The following is a 14181-nucleotide window of genomic DNA, read 5'->3' as shown; positions in this document are numbered from 1 at the left end:
AAGGTTTTATGCCGAGGGCTTCGGTTTCCTTTTCGATAACACATCGAGTGTTGTCCTTGTGTTTGCATCTCTCTTTCCTTAATCTTTTCCATTTAATTTCTGCTGTAGATGTGAATTTAATTGGTTTAGATTCTTTATCAATTCTGTATTAAGCTTATGTTCATTTTCCATACATTAATTGTTTGATATTAAGCTTGAATTGGTAATTTGTAAATTGGGGGTCTAAACGTTCAAGGTGTTTTATACACTAATTGAACTTTCAATATTATTCTTCATAAATCTCATTACTTCTTTCAACTAAAATCCAACACAAACACATGGCCTAATCTTATTGGCTATCTTTAATCTCCGACTATATACAAAATATTCATGATATCTCTAATATCCAGCTGCTGTCTGCCACAATCAAACCATATATGTTTCTGCTAGATGTCAGAGCAATCCATTAAATACTTTTCTTGCTCACCAAGATTATGTCACAACACAATGAGACCTTGACCAAATCTCTAAAGTTTCCTTAGCCTTCAACCAATCCTTCTATTACTTGCTAGAAATGTGTTGTAATGGAAACTTGGACCAAAAACACAAACACCTGAAAAGAAAACATTTCTAGCTGAACCCCAGCAGTACATTCAGCACTTAACACCTGGCTAGAAGTGATATCATCAGTTATTTAATGCCGAAATCCTAGCAACTAGCTGTTATACCCAAAATAGCAAAATACCCTTGAAAGAGATCTTATCATTTTTCAGCCAAATCCATAAAATGACCTCCTCCCCAGCAGTCTGACCCATCTGACCTCATTGGCTTCTGCCGAAAGCAAATAGCTATCTTATGACAGCTGTGACAGCTATCTCATGATAGCTGTCATAGCTTTCCTAATAGCTAGGACAGCTTTTTCATGATAGTTATCACAGCCTGACAACTGGAATAGCCTTTTCAAAACAGCTGTGATAGCTGACCCAGCAACCTGAGCATTGCTGATTTTTCCACATTTGGCTAAAACCAAAAACAACTATTGAAACTACCTTTCTCTTGCTAAAATACCTTCATTTTCTGTTACTTTTTCCCTAGCAGCGCTTACCCAAAATAGCCAAAATACCTTAAAACTAAACATATCATTTTCGGCCAAAGCTTAAGATGGATTCTCTGAAAATTCATTGCTAGTCAGGACAGATTTTGGCTGAGATTATTTGCTAAAATACCCTCCTAAACTCAGCTCTAAAGGGGACCCTTCATCAACACCTCAAGGGGGGACACCAATGGAAGAGAACTCTCTAAAAAACTTCTCTATTCTCTTTCCCTCTAAGGATCTTCTTAAGCTCTCAATGAAGTTCTAAGCTTCTGAGTTTTTTAGTTTCCAGATTAGGAACTAAACTTTTCAGCCCTTAGCTCATAAATGCCTTCATAAGCCTTCATACAATCCCAGCAGCAAGTCCCAGCAGCCTTGCTAAACACACTACAATACTATTACTCTCATATACTCATTATCTCACTCTCCATATTCTGAAAATACATATATCTTGCTACCCATATTTCTAAACATCTCTTTCTTCACCCCTCTTACACAATCTCATACATACTTACTACACCATTACATATAACACACCACAACTCTTCTAAGCTCCATTCTCATACTCTCTCACTCTGAAATTCTATTATTTTGCTACCCATAAATACATCTTAATACTCTTCTACATCTATCTTACTGCTCCTATCTCCAAATATCTAAACACATCTCCATAATCTTCTCTTACAAAATCTTTCCTCTTGGAAAGCAATCTCTACAACTTCTCCAGCGGTTATAATCTCATATTTTTACTATCTTTAACCTCCATATCTCTCATACTTCCATATATCATACATATTACAAATACTATATCCCACAAAACATCTGTATCTTTTACCATCTCTACACTTCTCAAGAGATATCAAACACTCATACTAAAAGCCCTTCTCATGGAAGGCATGAACTTCTATTACTAAAACCCTTCTCCTAGAAGGCACCAAGATCTTATATCAAAGCCCTTCTCTTAGAAGGCACAACTACTTCTTACAAAAACCCTTCTCTTACAAGGCACAACTACTTCTTACATAAAACTCTTCTCTTAGAAGGCATATATACTCCATACAAAAGCCCTTCTCATGGAAGGCAACACTATTCATAACTTCACAACAACCAAAAGAGCACTGTCAAGGGAAAACTCATTTAAGTGTATGATAAGATGAGCAAGCTTAACCAGTCCCTACACACAGCTGGGCATTCTCTATCTCCCTCTAGTTGCACCCATTTTTCCCCTCTCAATCTTGAAGTTATCATGGCAAACTGCCTCTCTACCGCTGGGGTCACTCTGCTGGGATATTATCAACTCACAGAAGCTGTACAGTTAAGGCTACAAACCATCAGAGATAAGTGACCTTGCTTCCTTATCTTTAAATTTATATCATTGAGAATATGATTATTTCATATTTAAATACATATTACTTTACTCCAACTACTATTACAATTATTAACCAAGGCTTAAACTCATTGAAATGCATGATAAGAGGGGAAAACTTAACTAGCCTCTACAGCTAGCATTCTGTTGGAATCTCATCAGCTCACTGATGCGACACAAGTGGGCTACAAACCATACAAAAATAAGTGACTTTGCTTGCATATCTTTAAGTTTACATCATTGAGTACATGATTACTTTATCTCTAAATAAATACTACTTTATTTCAACTGTCATTACAACTACTAATCAAAACTATCATATCAAACACATATTACATATTTACTCAACCATTATTATGATTCTTAGATTTTGGCCTTAATGATTTTGTAGGCTTAAAAATACGTCGGTAGCCGTTGAATTATTTGGCCCAATGTTGAGTTCCGAACGCAACTCCCCAAAAAGAACCCTAGTCTAGTAAGGTCATCCCTCCAACAGACCACACGTGGTTAGGCAACCGAAAAAAGCCCCCCAACAGATATTAGATCTAGTCTTTCAATGATTTTCTTTCAAGAATCCTTTCCATGTTTTAGCTCCAAAAAAAAAAAAAAATAAAGAATCCTTTCCATGTTCTCACTACTCATGCAGGCTAATGGGCTTGCTCATTGTATTGCCCTAATGGGCCACCTCATAAAATGACAAAAACAATGCCAATCTCCACTATGCCAGGACCCATTGTTGTGTGGCTTCAAATATAATACAAGGGCACTTCCTCTCTTTCTCCTAGTCTGTTTGTTTAGGTCAAAGTTGTATATATCCCCTCGCTGGGAGTATCAAAGTTATAATTGAAGAGATTCTTAATTGGACAAGGTTTTTATGCAAATTGGATTGCACAAATTTTTATCAATTTACTATGTGACAATTAAAAAAACTATCTGTATGTATTATTTAAGCAAGTCACACGACTATTTAAAAATGTCATGTAACTATAAGTATACATGAATGATTTTGGGCATTGCTTAAAAATTCCTACAACCCAGATCACATAAAAGCCTTACCTTTCTTAATTTGGCTAAATCTTTTGTTAATGTTCTGTTCTTTTTTGTTTATAGAGAGGATAACATGTCTACTACCCACTTGTCCTTTTGTCTTGTACTAGGCCTTCTTTCATCTTCTCTGTGTCGCCTCGTGTTGTCCAAACTATGGTTGGAGATGGATCCAGCCCCATTCCCTCTTGTATTTTTTTTTTTTTTTTGGATAAGAAATACGCTAATTTTTATTAATTCGAAGAAAACAACATAGCATCTTGAATCACCAAGGATATAATGAATGGTGAACAATCTTCCATCTATGTTATAGAAGAGTCAATATCCTTAGCATAGGCTGCCAAAGTATGTACTGGCTTATTTCCTTGTCTCCCCACAAGCGAGGATTCAAAAGCCCGAAACTCATGTAATCTAAAGCAAGTCCCTGAGACTATATTAGAAATAGAAATTGGGGCAGCAATAGGGTCTTCAAGAGCATGACATACAGTGCTTGAGTCGATTTCAAAGATGACATCTCTGAACTCGATGTCCCATGCAAATAGAGTTGCCTCATCCATTGCCTTGGCTTCAGCTTGTTTTGTGTGATGAATAAAGTATTTATTCAATAATAATAATAATAATAATAAGGTTTAAAATGTAATTTCATGAAGTAGAATAAATTAAAAAAATAAAAGAATTGGCGGGTAAAGAGCATTAGAAAGAAGGCAAGCACGCCTAAAATTAAATTGACCAAACAAATAAAATAAAATTGAACTTCTCTTTTGCTCTCACCCTTCTCTCACACTCTCAGAAACCCTAGCCGGCTAATGCTTCCAAAACGACGACATTTTTTTCGGAAAATCTTGAACAAAATTTCAAATTGTAAGTTTAAAATGTTTTCTTTCAGTGAAAATTTATATCATGAAAACTCACAAAACCTTCTTGAAAATGTGAATTCGCAATTTATTTTTCTCTCTCTAAATGTGCTGTTTGGTTCCGAGAAACTGCGGGAAAATTAGACATGTAGTGAAATCTTTATTCATTACGAATCTCGAAAATTTAGGTCTAAAAAAAAAAAAAAAAAAACCCAAGACATAATTTTGGCTTGAATTTGATGCTCTGCCTGCAATTTCAATACCAAAAATAAAATAAAATTTAAGCTAGAGGTTGAGTGTAGAATTGGAACATAAGTTATTGGCTCGAAATGTTTGATAAGAGCTCTAAATTAGAAGATTTGTCTTAATTGTATGTGCGCATGCGCAAAAATGTGTGAAATTTGTTTAGGGATTTTGGTTAGGGTGGAATGGAAACTTTTAATCTTTGTAAATTCAAGGAGTGTGTTTAGTGAAATGTAATTGGTAGAGAAAAAAAATAAGGAAGGTAGAAATGGGTTTTTTTTTTTCATTATATTTTGGTGTGACTTCGACTTGTTGATGCGAAAGCAGGCACTACAAGTTTATGTGTTGTATGACCAAAAAAAGAAATTAATGTTTTGGCAACTTTTTTTATTTCCCTTAAAAGTGGTGTCAAAACTTCTTTAAAATGGATTGTTAACCAATGCCCTAAGGGCACTAGTTAGCATGACCCAATTTATAAAATAAAATATGTTTTTTAGTGATGATAGCTCGCTCCCCTAGAAAAAAATTCTTGGCTCTGCCACTTAATACCATGGCTTTGAATCACAATAGCATGGGCTACTGTTGAATAGTTGTGGCAAGTGGTACTTCCACAATAGTGTATTCAATATTCGTCGGTTTGAGGTGGTATTACTTATAGCAGATATATATGAATCGACCATTTCATATGGGGTGGACTCCACACTGTGGAACCCACTCCATATGAGAGACTAGATACATGATAAATTTTCTCAATTTGGTAGGCTAAGGCTATATGTTAAGTTAATGGGTATGGGATTTTTGTGGGTTTGGGTTGTGTACTTGAGTTGTGAATGGTGCTTTAATGAGTGTTTTGAGGAATCTTTTTATTTATTTATTTATTTTTATTTAACAATTGCAGCATCTCCTAATATACTCAATTTTATGTTTGTTGGAGAGGAAAAAAAATTGTATATGTCCAAGTGAATGTTTATAGGCAAGCATGGACATATTTGTATGAAGAAATATATTAATCTCAAAAGTCACAATCTTACTCAAATACCAGTTTACTATTTATTCTTTATAAATTAAAACAATCCTACCTATGTGAGGCAAAATCATCCACCAAGCGTGTTTATTGTGTGCATGAAGCACCATGTTATGCTGTTATTATCAATCACAACTACACACTAACAATTAGCATATGTATTAGATGCGCATAGTGTCTCTCTCATAATATGTGAATCCCACATATGTCACATATAGATAGATATTACATGCAACGATTACAAATTAGGTAAGAAGTTATGGAAGCTCCAGCTTTTGAGGATGAGAAAATGGCATCATTGTGCCTTGCAAGTGCAAATGAGTACTAACTAAGAAAAAAATGGTTCCTACTCAAGAATTTTACATTTTTTTTTTTTTTTGTAACATATTTATCTAACCTTAATCAGTAATATAAGATATTATTTCATTTATATTGTTAGGTTCTAAATATTTAAGATTAAATTTTTAGAATTATTTTTTTGTATGTGTTGGCAAACCAAGAACAAAACATGTCTAGTGTATGTGTTAGGCATTGCTCAAAGGTGTATGTTTCAAACTTCAAGTTTAAGTTGATTGCTAAAACGAAAGTTAGAATCTGCCAAGCTTGATCAATCAAGAATTAGGCCTAATCGATTGAGAATCGCAAAAATTAGATTTTGCAAAAAATTTAAACTAGGCCCAAGCCCACGAAAACATTTAGGGTTTCAATCTAACTTGTCCACATATAAAAGGGAAACCCTAGCTACGTTTTGTAGACTTTTGGAAGACTTGTGTGTTACTCTTTGTGAGATTTGAGAGGTTTTGTACCTTCTAACTACACAAGCGTCTACCGGAGCAAGAGCTACAATCAAGCGGTGGTAGAACCTAGTTGCTACTACAAAGATCAACAATTGAAGGTAGTCTGAAACTTTTGAGTGGGATCTCAAAGTCACAAGTGTGGGTGCTTGTGTTGTTGTAAATCCAAGAAAAGAAGGAGTTCGTGGATTCAGAACTTGCATGTGGCCATGTCAATAAGTTACTATTTGAGGTAGCAATAGATTTAGGGTTAAATCTGATTGTAAAAACTTTGATTCTCTTGTAGTGGATTTGCTTTACCTTGAGGATAAATAGGCTAAATCCTCTTCAGGATTTTATCTTGAAACAGTTCATTTCATTGATTTTCTTGGATCATCATATCGTGATGTTATTTACTTTTCCATTGTTGTGCATGATATGATTTATTATTGTTTAACCTAGATCTGAATAATTAACCTAAGTAATCACTTGGCTAATATATTAGGTTAAACAATCTAGTTTAAGGGGTCTAAACAGAACAAACATATATATTATTTAATAATAAATAAATGGTTAAAATTACTTATGAATGATTAAAAATATATATAGTAAAATATATAACCCAATTTTATTTATAATTGTTAGGATCATACTTTTCATGTGTTAGCATATCCTTTGACAAAATGTATTTTACTTGTAATTAGGTACATCTAAGATGTGTTTAAAATATCATGAAGTATGTTCAGTAACCAATACAAATGATATCATTGAAGATATGAAAATCAAATCAAGAAACAAGTGAAGAAAAGCTGAAGTAGTGAACCTTAACATTAGTCTTGACACTAGCATCTATTGAGATTAAATGATGGACCTCAACACCAGCTCGACACCTCTTGATTTATCAAGCTATGCAAATAAAAAATTCTTAGATCAAAATTTTGGCCCATGATGACTTGGATTACTAGGGTTTCGTTTACTAAACTCTTAGAGGGTATAAAAGCTTTATTTTACAAGTCATCAAAGACATAAAGACTCATCTAGAGAATTCATATACTTTTGAAGAAGCTACTTCATTCTTGTGTGCCTTAGGGTTTTTGTAACCAAGTTTTTCCAGATCTTCAACATGCATTGAAGTGAAGAACTTTGTATCGAAGTGAAGAACTTTGTATCGAAGTGAAGAACTTTGTATCTAACAACAAACATCAGTTGCTGGGAAGTTAGTCACATACTGGGATCTATGCAAAAAATGAAGAAGACTTTACAAGATCAAGTCTAATTGAGGATTGGAATGAAGGTTCAATTGTAGGTTGGTACTTTGGGATAGTTCAAGATAGTGGTAAGATTCCTTATATTTGTAACCGCTTGATTCTTGATTAGTGATTCTTGGGAGTGGTGACTTGAAAATCATTCGGTAGGGTTTTTTCCTTGTAAGAGGTTTCCCCATTAGTCAACAAATCACCGGGACAATTTGATTTCCATTGCACTTTAGTTTATTTTGTAATTTGTGTGTGCCTCCACGATTTGCATGTAATTAATTGTTGAGGAAGAAAAATGATGCCTCTGAATGAAATGTTGGGGAACCAAACCGAGACTCAACTATGGGCTCTTTAAGATTACACCTATAGGATTTCGGTGTGATGACAAGCCTATCCATCTAAAAAAGGACTGCACTTAACAAAAAACAGCAACAAAGGCCCAATGAAAAATTCGTTACAATACTTAATTAGAACATTAGTGGTCCTGTTTTAATGGTTCAAGGGAAACAGATTCTCCAGCAGTAAGGGTGAAGTTATACTTAAGTCCAAAAGATGAATTGTCCAACAGTAAAAGTGGAATTACACAGTCCAGCCATCAATAATTAGATAGTATTTAAGCAAATTTTAGGTCCTTATGTGTCTCATTCAAGAGGAATTTATGTTGCTTTCAGCCATCATTACATCAATGTGAGGGAAAAGTTCAATTGTTACAAATACATTATATCCTTCAACAGAAAAGTAAAAGGTAAAGATTAAAGGTTCCCTAGGAAGAAAAAATGAAGGATTAATTGGCATGGTGTGAAGGGAGAGAAAGATCCCCAGCTCAGTGCAGCAAGTATCTAAATTAAGACTTTAGTGGGTGTAAACTTATAAGACATGAATAAGATGAATGTGGGCTACTTTTGAGTGAGTGAGATGGGGTTGATGCTGAGATTGAAGTCTTTTGTAGGTAATGGGCTATTTGTGGCTAGTTGGAAGACACTTATGAGCTGTGGTAGTGTAAAGGGAGGAGAAGAATATCTGGGATCAAATGGGTATAGATTGAAGGTGATAGATGGTGAGCTAGAAGAGAGTTGAACCACTATTAAAAATGGCCAACAAATTTCAGAGTCTCAGAGGAGTGGCTTAGTTGGTTTTTTTGGTTAGTTTGCTTGTGCTTTAATAATGGAGTTTTCAGAGAAGCATTTATTGACAAGGGTCCAAAAAATGTATGACCACTCAGAGGTGATGAATCAGAGTCAAGCTTTTCTGAGATTTTTGATCAGAAGTAGGAAAATCCATTTTAGGGGGTTGTTTTGCTTTTTTGGGTAATGATGGGATTTTAGAGCGTTTTGCATTAAATGCTAAGATTCTTGGGGCTGAGCTTGATTATTGTGATCTAAAGCGTGTATCAAGAGCGAATCCTAATGCTGCAATTGAGATTCAGACCCCTGAGAAGTAAGATTTAACACCCTAAGCCAGGTGCTAAGTTCTAGTCTACTTCAGAGAGGTTCCGCTGGAGATCCTTTTATGCCCTCCAAACCACATGTTCCCAATTTTTCCCCTTTAGGATTCATGGGCTTGGCACATGAATCACATTTTGAACATTTTTTTAATATTTTTAACATCAATTTGTTGGAGTTTGAATAATTTGGTTTTAGCTCCCCTTCCGCTGGAGGTGCTGTTTTGAGGAAGATGATGGAGTTCCATCATTCTTTAGACTCCAACTGATATGACAACCCTTGGGCACTATTCACGTCAGGTAGAAGGTGACAGAAAACTGATGGGATAACCTTTAGTCCATTCTCAAAGGTTTGGTTCCCTTGTATGAGTTCTTAGTTGCTCTTTTTGGTTAGGAATGAACAAGGGCAGTTCTCCTTTGCCTCCTGCTGGTGTTTTTTGCTTGGGCTTGCTCTCATGGGTTGGGTTGTGTGCACATATTGCCATGAGTTTTCATTCCTCATGAACTTTTATTAGTAAATATTTTTTGGGTTTTTCATAAATACTTGCAATAGGCCTTTGGACAATTTGTTGTAATGTTTGAAACAATAGGACAAGTTTCAAAATACTTTTGTAAATAATATTTAGGGTGAGTTTGGTTCAGCTTTTTGAAAAAGTGCATAATGAAAAAGTGGAGTTTTCAAAAAGTGCATAATGAAAAAGTGTTTTTTCAAAAAGCTGAGTGTTTGGTAAAAACTGTTAAAAAGTGCTTTTTAAAAAAGTTGAGTGTTTGGCTAACACTTATAAAAGTGGTAGTTTGAAAGATAAATTACCAAAAATGACAATGTATATAAGAGAGTTTATTTTATACTTAAATCAATATTGTGAAATTATTTTTTTTCTCACCAATATTAGCTAATAATAACCTACCACTTAAGATTTATTGTGAAAGTATTGTGATAATTTATACTGATTTTAATTTGAATGTACTATTATAATTATTTTTTTCAATTTCTAAACAAATTATTTTTTTTCTCACCAATATTAACTAATAATAACATACCACTTAAGATTTATTGTGAAAATATTGTAAAAATATTGTAAAATTTTTTCTCAATTTTAATTTCTTATTCTTTATTTTATGTTTCCCTTATTTTATTTTATTTTTTTATCCATATTTTCTTCTTTTTTTTTCCCTTTTTTTCTCATCCACACACATACCCTTCATTTTTTTTCTTTATTTTCTTTTTTCCTCCCTTTCCCTGCCACTTCCTCCACACACGTGCCCCTACCTTTTCTTTTATTTATTTCCTTACTTTTACTCCAGAATGTTCCACTTTGTTCAAACCCCTCTCTCATTCCTCAAGTTGGCTCAACGTTCTCTGCATCTCTTTTTTTTTTTTTGACATTTCGAAGCTAATGATGATGATGAAGAAGATGATGATGAAGAAGATGAAGATGATGATGATGAAGTCTCTGCATCTCTGCATCTCTTTTTTCGTCCTTTTTCTTTATTTCCTTATTTTGTCTTTCCTTCTTTATTCTTTTTTTTTTTTTTCACACTCCAGAGAAGAAGAAGAAGATGATGATGATGATGATGAAGATGAAGATGATTGAAACATGATGATGAAGTCTCTGCATCTCTGCATCTCTTTTTTCGTCATTTTTCTTTATTTCCTTATTTTGTCTTTCCTTCTTTGTTCTTTTTTTTTTTTCACACTCCAGAGAAGAAGAAGATGATGATGATGATGATGAAGATGAAGATGATTGAAACATAAGGATTTTGGGTTTTTTTTTTTCTATGGATTTTGGGTTGATTTTGAGTTGGGTTTGGGATGGGTTTTCCGATGGGATTTGAGTTAATTTTAAGTTGTTTTTGTGTTGATTTTGAGTTATTTTTGGTTTGGTTTTGTTGATTCTGTGTTCGGAATATGAAAGGTTGAAATGGGTTTTGTTGAGTGTGGGGATAGACCGGTGAAGAAGCAGAGGAAGACGAAGAGGAAGAACTAAGTGATGGGTATTTCGGTATTTTTAATATTGCAACGGTAATATAACAAAACGTGCTGTGCGCGTTTTGATTTATGGACTGCTCTCGGTCCATTTTTGTTCCGCGTTTTCTCTTCAGTTTTTCTAAAAGTTCAAAACGCAACTTTTATAAAAAAGTTGCGTTTTGAACTTACCAAACGCAAATGTGGGCTTAGCTTTTTTGAAAACGCCCGTTTTGGACTGAAAAAGTGGAACCAAACGGGCACTTACTTTGACAAATTCTATGTTGCAAATAATGTTCATGGTTTCTAATAATTGCATCATGACTTAAATGATGATCTTGTGGGTTTGAATGTTTACCATGAGTGTTTGAAAGTGTATATTATGGATGTTGCGATGCAAATTACATCCATGTATTTCATGGGTTTTATAATACAAGAACATAATCCTCAAGATAGCTCTCAATGAGTTTTTTCATAAGATGATTGCCATGGTAACATTTTAACGTGATATTTTTTTTCTTTGCCAAGCTTTGATAATCTTGGACTCTTTTCTTTTTGATGAAGTAGTGCCAATGAAGATTGGGCTTTGATATTGTCAATAAAAATTGGGCTTTGATGTTGCCAATGAGAATTGGGCTTTGGATGAATGAATCGCCATGGGTTTGAATCATGGGTTTTGATTATGAATTTGAATTCCACGGATAAAATTGTTTTGTCATGGACTTGAATCATGGGTTTTAATTATAGATTTGAATTCCACTGATAAAATTGATATTGCCAAGCATTTCTTGGGCTTTAAATATAATAAGGTGTGTGTATTTGAAAGTCTTGGGCTTTAAATATAATAAGGTGGTGTGTATTTGAAAGTGAATAGGTGGTACTTAAATAAAATTAGATGTAATAAAAAAAAAGTACCCTAACATTAATCAACTTAGGTAATTAAAGTAATTAATCGGGGTCAATCTATAATTCAACAAGTGGTATCAAAGCAGGCACACTCAGATTAGGTTTTAATATTTGTTGTGTAATCCATTGACTCCTATTGTCATGGAAACTGTTGATTGTTTTGATTTGCATGATCTTGTGTTGAATGATGATGATGATGATATTCAAGATGCCTATTGTAAGCTTTATAAATTTCATGTCAGGTCTATTAAAAGTTTTACCAAACTAAAGGCTAAATTTGAGAAGGTCAAACTTGAAAAAGATGAATTGATTGCAAAATTTGATGAATCCAATAAATTAAATGTGAATTTAAAAAATCAATTTTCATCTCATGTGGACAAAATTAAAAGTTTGGAAGAGCAACTAGGTGAATCTAAAACTGAAGTTGAAAAATAAACTAGTGCCAAACTTGTTTTTGAGCCTAACTCAAAAGGAAAAGATTTTTTATATTCCTCCATTTAAAATGAATATTGAAGAGTTGAAGGCTAATATTGCTAGGATAGACAGAGGTAAAAAAATCCGATATAGACGCTAAAGTTTCTAAATCTATGTCTAAAACTCCTCATAGGCTAAAAGAAAATTTTGAATTTGTCCCCACTTGTCATCATTGTCATATTGTTGGTCATATTAGGCCAAATTTTCCTAAGTTAATGTCTTCGTCAAACCCCAAGGTTAGACCTCCTTCTAGAAAATCTAGTAGTTCTAAAACTACTCATGTTTGTCACCATTATGATGCTTTCGGTCACAATCGTCTTAACTGTTCCAAGTTGTTTTCTCATAAGTGAGTGTCTAATAGGTCTCATCATTTGTCTAAAAGCTCTATGCCTATTATTGGTGAGTTATTAAAAGTTTTGAGATTTTTAACTCAATTTCAGGAGAATTCTAATTCCTATATGTCCTTTAGTAGACATACTAGGACACTTGGCTTTTCATCTTCACGGCCAAAGACTTGTGCTGTGTGGGTGACAAAGGATTTTAAGACTTAATTGTGTTTCTGTTTGTCCTCTGCTTTAATTCTTCCCTTCTATAGTAGGACTTTCATGCTTGATTTCTTATCTGTTTTTGGAATCATGCTTTCATGCATTGCATTGTTTTGCATTTATTTGTTTTTGCATGTGCATTTTTTTATTCCTTTCAAGAAAAGAAAAAAAAAATTGAATATTTTTTTATACAGTTTGTTTTGTAGAGGATTCCTCTACTAATATCCCACTTAACCACAACTTCTCCAAAACCTAAGCTGTCAATCGCCTTCTTTTTTTTTTTTTTTTTTTTTTTAACCCACTTATTGTCTTCCATCAAATTTTTACTACTTATCCTTCTTTTTTTTAAGGAGATACTATCAATAATTTAGATATTCTCACACAGTTTCTATAAAAAAGTTATCTACAGTACTGGGGAACAAAATCAAAGATCATGGTTTATTAAATTATTAATAGTTTAGTACCAATTGACAAATGGTAAGAAAAAATAGTTTATTTTGGTGGTAGTTTAGTAACACAAAAGGGATCAAATTTTGTCTTTGGTTTTTTTTTTTTTTTTTTTTTGTGCTATTTATTTCGCTGGGTTTACATTAGGGGTTTTCGTATTTACTTTACCTTGTTAACAATTATAGGTTTCTTTTTCTCCCTCTTTTTTTAATTAATATTTATGAACATATTGTGAGTGAGATTGCATTGTTGGAGTCCAATACACTATATAGGAAGTAAAGATGAGACTACGAGCGTGAAAGTGTACATTTTTCTTTAATTACATTAACAGTTCTAAAGTCAAAAGTAGAAGAGGAATCACCATCACCAATGTGATTGTGTTTATATGTAGGGTACACATTGATTTGAGTTTTTTTTTTTTTTTTTTTTTTTTTTTTTTTTAAATGAATGAATTGAAAACTATGATACTAAACCCAAAAAGAAAGAGCCTCATTGCTTGCGTAAAGAACTTGTGATGAGGCTAGTAGTTATATACTTATATTACAATAAAAAAATTCAAAACATATTGGGGGCATGGCCCCCCGTATAGGAGAAATTATAAGATCCATATGGTAGACAAGTGATGTGATCCACCATTCCACTAAAAAACTTCCACCTGTTTAAAATTGTTAGTTAGAAAATTTTTTTAAACAGAAATTAATTACTGACTCAGCAATTTTAAACAAGTGGAAGTTTTTTAGTGGAATGGTGGACAAGTGATATGGTCCACC

The sequence above is a fragment of the Quercus lobata genome, chromosome 4 (assembly GCF_001633185.2).
Source record: "Quercus lobata isolate SW786 chromosome 4, ValleyOak3.0 Primary Assembly, whole genome shotgun sequence".
Taxonomy (NCBI): domain Eukaryota; kingdom Viridiplantae; phylum Streptophyta; class Magnoliopsida; order Fagales; family Fagaceae; genus Quercus; species Quercus lobata.
The sequence above is the reverse complement of the archived record's forward strand: the minus strand, read 5'-3'. Positions refer to the sequence as shown.